The sequence below is a fragment of the Myodes glareolus genome, chromosome 14, assembly GCF_982192425.1.
Source record: "Myodes glareolus chromosome 14, mMyoGla1.1, whole genome shotgun sequence".
In the NCBI taxonomy this organism is placed as follows: Eukaryota; Metazoa; Chordata; class Mammalia; order Rodentia; family Cricetidae; genus Myodes; species Myodes glareolus.
The window spans coordinates 71863265-71873107 of record NC_142039.1 but is presented as its reverse complement, the minus strand read 5'-3'; positions in this window follow the sequence as shown (position 1 = coordinate 71873107).

Sequence of the window (9843 nt, the reverse complement as noted above, 5' to 3'; positions counted from 1 at the left end):
CAACTACACAGTAATTCAAACAGACTTGCTACTGTCAGGTTGGTGTGCTATCCAGTAAGAGTTAATGAGAAACCTAAAAACCCAGGTATAGCAGACACAAGTAGTGGCCATGACACCTCAGGCTGTTAGTCCACATAAGGAAACCCCTTTCTCCCTGCTGGGCTGGGATTAGGACCCCAGAGAGAACACATCCCTGCTCCATGGACCACAGAAAGGTCACAGATTCTAATAAGGCTTACTGGGATTGCTCTGTTTGTGGTAGCAGAAGGTGCCGAGGAAAACTCAGTAACACAGGATGTGCTTATGTACAGCACCGGGCGGGGGCGGGGGGAGACTAGAGGAAGCTGGTTCCCAAAAGGGGGCATTCCACTAGGAAACGTCCAGAAAAGATGCCTGGGGACTGGAAGAGCTCAAGCACCTCCTCTCTGCTGAATCGGACACTGGGGAAGAGTCCCTGGAGGAGCCCAGCATGGCTGAAATAGTGAGCTCTGGGGCCTGGACATTGGAGGAAGTACGTCCTGATCAGGCTCACAGAAAACAAAACCAAACAAACCCTCTTTCTTTCCATGTGCCAGCTGGCACGGGAAAACATTTGCAAAGCCCATGTCCACCATCATGAAGTGGACCAATAAGGGTGGATTTAAGTGCTGCACCGCAATAAAGTGATGGCAGGCGTGGGGAAGGAGCAGTCCTAGGAGATGGCATCAGAGGGTAGGCAGGGGGCACACCAACACACGGGGAGATGACATCAGAGGGTAGGCAGGGGGCACACCAACACACGGGGAGATGACATCAGAGGGTAGGCAGGGGGCACACCAACACACGGGGAGATGACATCAGAGGGTAGGCAGGGAGCACACCAACACACAGCAGCACAATATTGTCCAATTGAAATCCATCAAATAAAAAAGTGTTGATCAAAAGACAGGACCAGCACAATCAGGAAAAGGTGTCTGTGGGAGGTAGAAAATACACTTTCTTCCCGCTACCAACAAGACAAATCTAACCTAAAAATAGGGGCTGGATATTCTTGGTTCTATTTGACTCTAGAACTTTCTCGTGAGCCTGACCAAGGCCAGCCTAACCACAACCACTAACTGACAGCCAGAGCTATGTGGGAGGCTATGCTTCACTGGATCATCCCTTGTCCTAAAGACATGCGACTCCCAGGCCATCCCCTCCTGGTGACCCTGGCTGGTTGCTGAAAACTCTGTCTAGAGGTTCCCTCCTACCCACGCGCAGCAATCACTGACCCTGAGCTGCAGCATTGACCTCCTGCATGCTGCCAAGGCCTCCCAGCCTCGCAATTAACAAATCACACATTTATGTGCTGAGGATGGAAAAGCGAGAAAGGGGAACTGGTCCTTCACCAAACTTGGGTCTGCCATAACCAGGGTCTCTCTGACCTCTGCTTTCAGTAGGCTAAACTTTGAGGAAGAGAAACAGAGGAACAAACAGCTGCCATGAGCTCTGCAGGATTTGAGGCTGAGGAAAAGATTGGTCACATCCGGTCCCTGAGCTCTCAGACCTACGCTGTCTCCAAGTTGTGGCCATGATTTCATAACATCTCGGTTCAGGGTCACAAAGCGAACACTGTCCTGATCAAGAACATCTCGAGAGCTGCAGAGCCTTCTCCAGGAACCTTGAGGCCCTATATAACCTGCTCATAAATGCTCTCTTGACCTTTCACCTCCATCCCTCCTAATAAGTCCAATCCCAGTCCCTGCTTAGATGGTCACGATCCTTTCCACACCACGGACCACATACTGGGTAGCAAGGGCCTGCAGCATAGGGGATTGACACAGGACCTCACGAGTTGAGAATGCAAGTCTCCAACAAGGCTCGAAAGAGATGCTGGCCCTGGAGCTGGATCTCAAGCAGGGAGGACTAGAGGATGGGCAGGACTTCTGCAGGTGCCTCTGCAGTCCTCGTGAGAAGAGCAGTATCCTGGCTTCCTCCTCTTCACCATCACAGCCCCTCCCTTGAGTCCCCCACCCCCTCCTTCCATCTCACTTCTCCTCTTGGTTTCTCTCCTGACCTCTGAGGACAAAGGTCATTTTGTCACTGGGTAAGGACCCACGTGGAGAAATTCTTGCCCACTCTCAAACAGTTATAGGCTGGTGAAACAAAGAGACAGCAGGGTGGTTAAGTAGGCACATTTGGAAGACATGAATAACTACAGAGACAAAGTTGAGAATGGCCCCTGCCAGGACGAGCGCAGGAAGTGGGCGGAAGTGGGAAGGACTTTATTAATTCCCTATGGCCTCAAATGAGTCATGATTTTCAATTTCCTACCCAAGTGTCCGGCATTTAGCTGCCTGGATGCCAAGCTTCAGTCATGACTAAGGCTCTGGTGGGCACATATGGCATTCTATACCCACACAGCCATCCTAACTCCAAAGGCCACAGACAGAGCTGCCCAGTACACAGTCCATTATTACTACATTCTGGTCCAGTCCTTGGGCTTTAGACCTCTGCCATGCAGCTGTGTGGCCTGGGATTGCTCTCAGTATAACTGCTGGTTATACTCAGCATTCTAGGTCCTAAGCCCCACTCCAGGCTCAGAACAAAGCCATCTCCTCAGGGTGGCTATCCCAGTCCCGTCCCTCTGGCCCACTCTCGTTAGGCTAACACCACCTCTTCATCCGTGATTCTCCCACCCATTGCTCTCACCTAGCTTTATCCACCATCAAGTCAGATGCCAGCACTATCTCCATAAACACTGGCACAGGCATGGGCAGAAGCTCTGTAGACTCATGTTCGGTTCCTAAGGGTCTCCAGCCTACTGAGTTCACACTGATCATGACACCAATCTCTTCAGCTATATTACTATCCATCCAATAGCAGCCTTCATATCCAGTGGCTCCTACGGAGTCCAGAGCTATACCCTCAGAGAAACGAGCAATTACAGGCTGGAGTTTGCCTCTGGGGCCTGTGGTTCATTTTCCCAGAGGCTGTCTAGCAGCGCACACCAATACTCAGGGTTTTGGAGTTTCAACAAGGTCTCCAAGTTGGCAGGAAGGAAAGAAACTACAAGGTCCTCTCAAGAGAAGGTGAAAGTCTGGACCACAAACTTTCAGGCCTTTGTTGTGGCAGAGACGAGAAGAACTATGGCCGTATCTGTGTCCAGCAGCGGTTCCCCTCCCTGGGCAGCCTGGGATGAAGCTCCCAGTTCCAGCTTCGGCCTACGTGAGCCTCCTTGGTGCTGTTATTGTACTCCTCCGGGCTCCAGCAGCTCTGAGAGGCAGAAAGGGCTCTACTGAGCACTGTTTACATTCTTGCCGTTTTTGCCTGTGTTTAGACTTGTGAAAAAACACATTTCAAACATTTACAAGCAATCATAGGCCCTTGTGGATTTCACATAAACTCTTCTATAAACGAGTGAACTTCAGAGTCTCTAACCCCACAAGAATCATAAACCCTTAAAGCTGTAGGCCCATGAAGATTCTCTGCTCCAACATTCTTGTTTCGTGGCCAGATAAATCCGGTCTCAGGAGGGCAGAGCCCTGCCTAGGAACAATGGAGTTGGGGACAGAGCCCAGGTGCAAAACCCCGGAGCCCACGAACTTTACCAGCATGTGGTTCTGGTTTTAAAAGAACTGATTTGAGGTTTCAAAATATTAATGTGCCTAGGATCTTGGCGAAGGAATGTGTGTTAAGTGGACATGCTTGGCTGACAGCCATGCCCTAGCGCCAGGCAGGCTGCTTGCCTGACGAGAATGCCCTGAGACTTGATGTGTGGGGTGTGTCTGCTGTACAGTACCCCAGAATCACTGGCTTGCAGCATGGCTCCAGGAGAAGCCATATTGTCTACCAGCAACTGCTCTAATGGGGGATTTCAGAGAACCTGGCTTCAGGAGAGTCTGGATGAAGCCAGGAATGAAGATCCCTGCAGAGGCCTCCCGCCTCAGACCCAGACGGTACCATGAGAAACGTTTCACAATGAGCCAGGAAGGCACCAAGCAGACCCTAAGCCCTCTGGGCCAACACCTTCCCCTCTACCACAACAGGCCCAGGCAGGAAATTAAGCAAAGCTCTTTCTGAGCTTCCACGGAGGAATTTCCTGGAGGGTCCTGGAGGCCATGCTTTGCGGAATCAGGTTACAACAAAAGCACCAGGCCCTGGGGTCCCTGCCACAGCACCTGCTTGCAGAATACCTTGTAATCTGACACTGGCCTGGAATGGCAGGCCTCAGGAAGCCAGGAGATGCCTTCCTAACTGAGGACCGCACAAGGACCTCCCGGGTCTACCCATCACAGAATCTTAAAACCAGGAGGCCCTTCTGCACATGCCCTAGGCTGCCTCCTTTCTAAAGCTGTGAAGCTGCTGATCGGGAAGCAAGATGATGGCCACCCTGGCCATAATGGTCTCCCCAAACCAAAGACCTGAGGCAGGACATCTTACAACAGTCACTAATGATGTCCTACACCCTGGTCTGTGTCAAGACTTCAGGCTCAGCGGTATACGAGAAGTCAGCTCACAGTAACCTGCTATGTGGTGGGATGCTAGCAGGAAGGCCAATAAGATCCACATAAAACTAGTTAATACAATATACCAACATTGATTTCTCAATCTCTCTCTCCCTGCCTCCCTCCAAGGAGCCCAGGCTGCCCTGTTATTGAAATAATGCCTTCTCAGTAAGAAATCACTCGGCACACTTGGAAATTAATAAAGGAAAATTCTATACTGGAGAAGAAAAGAAGAAAGAAAAAAGAAAGTGCATGGCCAACTGGGGCTAATGTCCACGGAAAAGCCAGCCTTGGACAGATTTCACTAGCATTTGCACACCTTAGGCTTCTGCATTTTACACACATCATTTTACGCACATCCTTCCAGGCCCCGGCCCCAGGTTCCACTTCAAACAATTTAAACAGAGCCAGGAGCCTGCAAGTCTGGCCACGTGGACAGATAGGAAACTTCCACAACAAAGATATCGTCAGAATTATTTTAAGTGTGCCAGTGTTGGTCTTTCGAGTGGCTTTTACCCAGGCAGGATTATGCTGTCCCTGATAAAGGCCCAGGGGACTATGGTAGACCTTGCACTGCCCCCTTGAGCTGCCCAAGGAGGCACGTTTGGAGAATGGGCCTAATGACTGGGCAGTCCTGCAGAACAAAAATTGACATTCTGGCATTGTAAACGTTGCTTGTCACCAACAGGCCTGGTTAGCACACTACTTATCTTGCAGATTTAGGAGGCAGCACACCACTAGCTAGCTTCTAGTTTACATGATTTAATGTCCTCTAAGCTAATGGCTTAGCAAATCCTTGGTAGAATATATTCTCTTTCTTTCACGTCAGCCTGCATCCCCAGTCCTTCAGCCTCAGTCTCCAAGCACTGGGATTATAGTTCTGTACCATTTGTGCATGAGAGTATGATGTGTGCGGGGGTCAGAGGGCAACTTTCAGGGACCAGTTCTCTTCTACTGTGGATCCTGGGGTCAAACTCAGGTTGTCAGATTTGCACAGTAAGCACTGAGAGCTGCTGAACCATTCTGCTGGCCCTGTGCCGGGCTTTCTTAAGTCTTTTTAAGCTGTAAAATCTCCTTCTCAAAGTCATTTATTTCCAGATTTTTGTGAGGCATTGCTGGCAAATGAAAGCTGTATTTAAGATGTGCAAAGTGATGATATTATTCACATAGACTATGAAATGACTGTCACATCAAACCATTCATCACCTCACAGATTCCGTATGGATGTGTGTTCGCATAAGAGTGCATGTATGTGTATGTATAGATGTATATGTGTATATGCATTATGCTGTATATGTGTATGTGAGTATAATGTGGGCATATGCTGCATGCATGTGTTATATGTATATGTGTGTAATATATATGTGTATATGTATGCTGTATTACATGTTGTGTCTGCATGTGTGCTACATTGTATGTGTATATGTCATGACATTTGTGTATATGTGTGTATGTGTATTATGCATATGCATTTATGTGGGTTCACGTATTGTGTGCTTATGTACATGTACTTGTGATATGCATATGTCTTATATGCACATACATATCTGTATATGTGTGTGTATTTGTACATGTGTGTATCTGTGTATATGCATACATGTTGAGCGCATGTATGTGAGAGAGATAAGACTACTTAAGATCACTTAACTCATCAAGTTCCAAGCATGTACTTTGAGAGTATTATAAGTTTTCCAGAGCTTACCCATCCTGTGCAACTGAAACTCACACTCTTTCAGCAACATTTCATCACACGGAATTTGTCTGCTGTGCCTGGCTTGTTTCACTTAGCATCATGTCCTCTGAGTGCACCTGTCCCGACTGCTGTGAATATGGGAGCGCATGTCTCTCCCCAAACTAGGGTGTGAGTAGACATCAGAGCTGTGAGAGTTGTGACTACTTTCCCGACTGTTATGAACACAGGAGTGCACATCTCTCCCCCAGACTGAGCTGTGGGTAGACGTCAGAGCTGTGTCTATTGCCCCGAATGCTGTGAACATGGGAGTGCCTGACTCTCCCCAGACTGAGCTGTGGGTAGACGTCAGAGCTGTGTCTATTGCTCCGAATGCTGTGAACATGGGAGTGCCTGACTCTCCCCAGACTAGGGAGTGGGCAGACGTCAGAGTTGTGACTATTGCCGCTACTGCTGCAAACACGGGAGTGAACATCTCTCCCCAAACAGAGGTGTCTTCTCAGGATATGTAGTTGTGGAAATGTGTGAGCATGAGGAGGAACTGGGTGCGGGGCAGATGGGAACCCGGTGCCATTTCCTTGCAACTGCCATACCCATCTGAAGTTATTCCATAGAGCACACTGACTGAGAAAGCAGCCTCCAGCTGCGCACTCCTTCTCTAACGATCACCAGACTGATGTGAAGTAGCTCTCCTCCACAGGACAGGAACTATGGTCGGAAGCTCCACTTTACAGCCAAGAGAACTGAAGCCACCACTACAGACACTCAAAATCCAGGCAGGCGACAGCTTCCCAGACACCCCAGGGCACAGAGGGGCTCCTGGATCAGCTTGCTGAGTGGAGATCCAGTCAGTTTGCCCTGAGGTCCTGAAACACAACCCTAACTGGGCACTTCCTCCATGTGCACTGACCTGGAGAACATGGCTGCTACACACCCCCCTCCCATAGCAGGCAGATCCTTTGCCAGGGGAGGAGGGCAAAGGATTAAATTCCTTCTTATTCCTACCTCCAGGGGTCTTAGACTATCATCCTGAGAGGCTTTCCAAGAAGGATTCTCTCCTCCCTCTGCTCATGAATTTGTTTTTATCAAGACTCAAAAACCACCCTAGCACTGTTTCTTCAGCAGGTGGAGGTGGGCCCCACCCCATGCAGCCTGTCACATCCACCAGGACAAATCCCTCTGCTTTCCCTCAGCCCCTCCTGATCTGAGCTTCCAGCCTGGAGACCTGTCTGGGTTATGGGAGAACAGGAGAGATCCCTTCTCATGTCCCTCTCCTCTCCCTCCCTCCTCGTTCAGGCACAGAGTCAGAGAGCAGCCTGCAGCTCTGAATCTTCCCTTTTGAATGTCCCTGCTCTATGAAGCTCATGACTGTGCGGCCGCTGCTGCCCAAGATGAACTGATACGGGACAGACACACCTGGCACAGAGGAAGAAGAGGTCCTGCATGAGACTCAGTGGTCTCCGTTCCCACCTGTCACCGCCACGGAGGTCAGGCTGCCTTCCCTTCTGTGAACTCTTGGCTGAGAGAAATCATGAAGGGACTAGGCACAAGTCATGACAATGCCGGGTGAATCTAAACTCACTTGACATAAAAGCGACACGCCTCGGGCTTTGTTCTCAATGGCTGATGTATCTAATTAGAAGAAAAAAAGAAACAATCTTTTCCTCATTTCACACCCCTTCCCCAGGTTTGAGCCACTTCCTAGCGTCCAGCGAACATAGCCACAGCTGAGGCGCTCCGGGGTATTTTCGCGCTCGGTGAATAATTATGTGAACAAAATAACACAACGCGGTTGCCAACAGCTATTAAACCTGTGAAAAATGACAACAGAAAGCTCAGTTGACTGGCTATCAGGGGCCCTCATTCAAAGGAGGAAGCCAGCTGTGGCTTCACATCTGTAAACTCCAAATGCACCCAGAAGAAGCAAACAACCAAAAGAGAAACTGTCCATGGATCCTGATTCTCTGGATGGCCTCAGTACTCCTGTTGCCAATTGATTGGATGGAAGCTGGTTTCATTGCTGGTGCATGCCCGAGCAGAGCAAAGGAACCCTGAAGCCTGCTTTAGGATGGAGACAGGTTGGGGATGATCAAGAATACCTAGTCCCCAGCCTCCACTACCGAGGTTCTCCTCGACGTCCCAGCCTGAAAGTCAGAAGCGGTGGCCACGCAGGCAGCGATTGAAGTTTATTCCTGACAGGTGAAGTCAGAGTCAATCAACTCACACCAAAGTAAGTGACCTTCATAGGGAGGAGAGCAGAAAATCGGTCTTCCTCTTAGGCCCAGTCCCCTGTGCCACACCCTCAACACCACACAAGGAGCTTGGCTTTGTGATCCACAGACCTGGCCCTGAAGACCCCCAGCTTCACCACATTCGCTAAGTGCTCTTCAGGAAAAGGCCTGGCCCAGCAGAGTTTCAGTTTTAAAAAGCTGCTCTGCAGGGCTATGGTAAAGACCAGAGACACTGTGTGTAAGGCTCTGGGATGCAGGTGGCTACGCAGACACACAGAACACTGACCGCATCATGAATGTTAGCAGGTGGCCCAGACAGGCTAGGGACTTGGACACCTGGGGCTTGTCAGGCATCTCTAGCAATCACATCTCACTTGGATGACATCCATCACTTCCCCAGATCCCCGTAGCTCTCACAGTCTCCCTGCTTTGGAGTCTGACGTTCCAGCATGTCAGACGCCGTGTCAACTTACACCTACTTCTCTCCCAGATGCCAGGTTCCCACATCGGGCTCCTCAGTAGGAACCTGCCACTGCGAAGTTCTGACACAGCCAGTCCTGCACTGCCTGAAGTTGGTCTTGATGCTGGGAACTTCTTTTTCCATCTCTCACTTGTTGAGTTCTGTTTGCTTCAGAAGCCTGTCAGAACACATTGACCTTCCACAGCACAGTAATGAAATATCAGTCCATTTTCCATCTCCGTGTTACCCAGCTCCAGGACCTTAGTTTCTGCATCTGGAAAATGGGACAATAATCCTAGTGCCAAACAGACGAGGTAGAAGGGTTGGGAGGATTAAATGAGACTATGCCGATGAAATTATCTGGCCCACAATAGTCTAGTAAATGCTTGGTACTGCCTGAGAACTTTTGTGACTTAGTGACTTGCCAACCTACTAATTAGAAAGTTCCCAAGGCCAAAACCTGGATGATCCCACAGAAATTACACGTCCTGACATGGCCAATAATCCTGCAAATAGTGACTGAAGAGGCTTGGACCTTGTGTTGGGAGGTCAGCCTCAAAGGCGAGCTGCTGTTTGTCCTGACCTCTCTGACAGTGCTGAGGAGAAGCAGAGAGCACGTCATCCCTCTTCGAGCATGTCCTAGAAGCAAGGCCCAGAAAGGCAGGCTGTAAGAGGAAAGGGTCTTCCATGTAGAAATGTTGCCACTCAGCCTACCACTCCCTGAGAGGCAAACCAGCCCAGGCTCCCGCCTTCCTCCTGAACCCTAGACCAAAAGATTCCTTCCACAGCAGCAGCTGAGTCCTGGGCTGAGGTGGTCACTGTGGAAGAGCCTAGAAACTCCAGGCCCTGCAAGTCTAGCCCCGCGGTAGGCGGGGCCACTGGTGCACCAGGACCCAGGCCTCCTCACTCAGGCTGCAGCTGTTCTCAGCTTCTCCCCACTGCCCATCAGGAAACAAGTCAGAAGCATAATTGAGCAGCTGTGGCTGTAAAAAA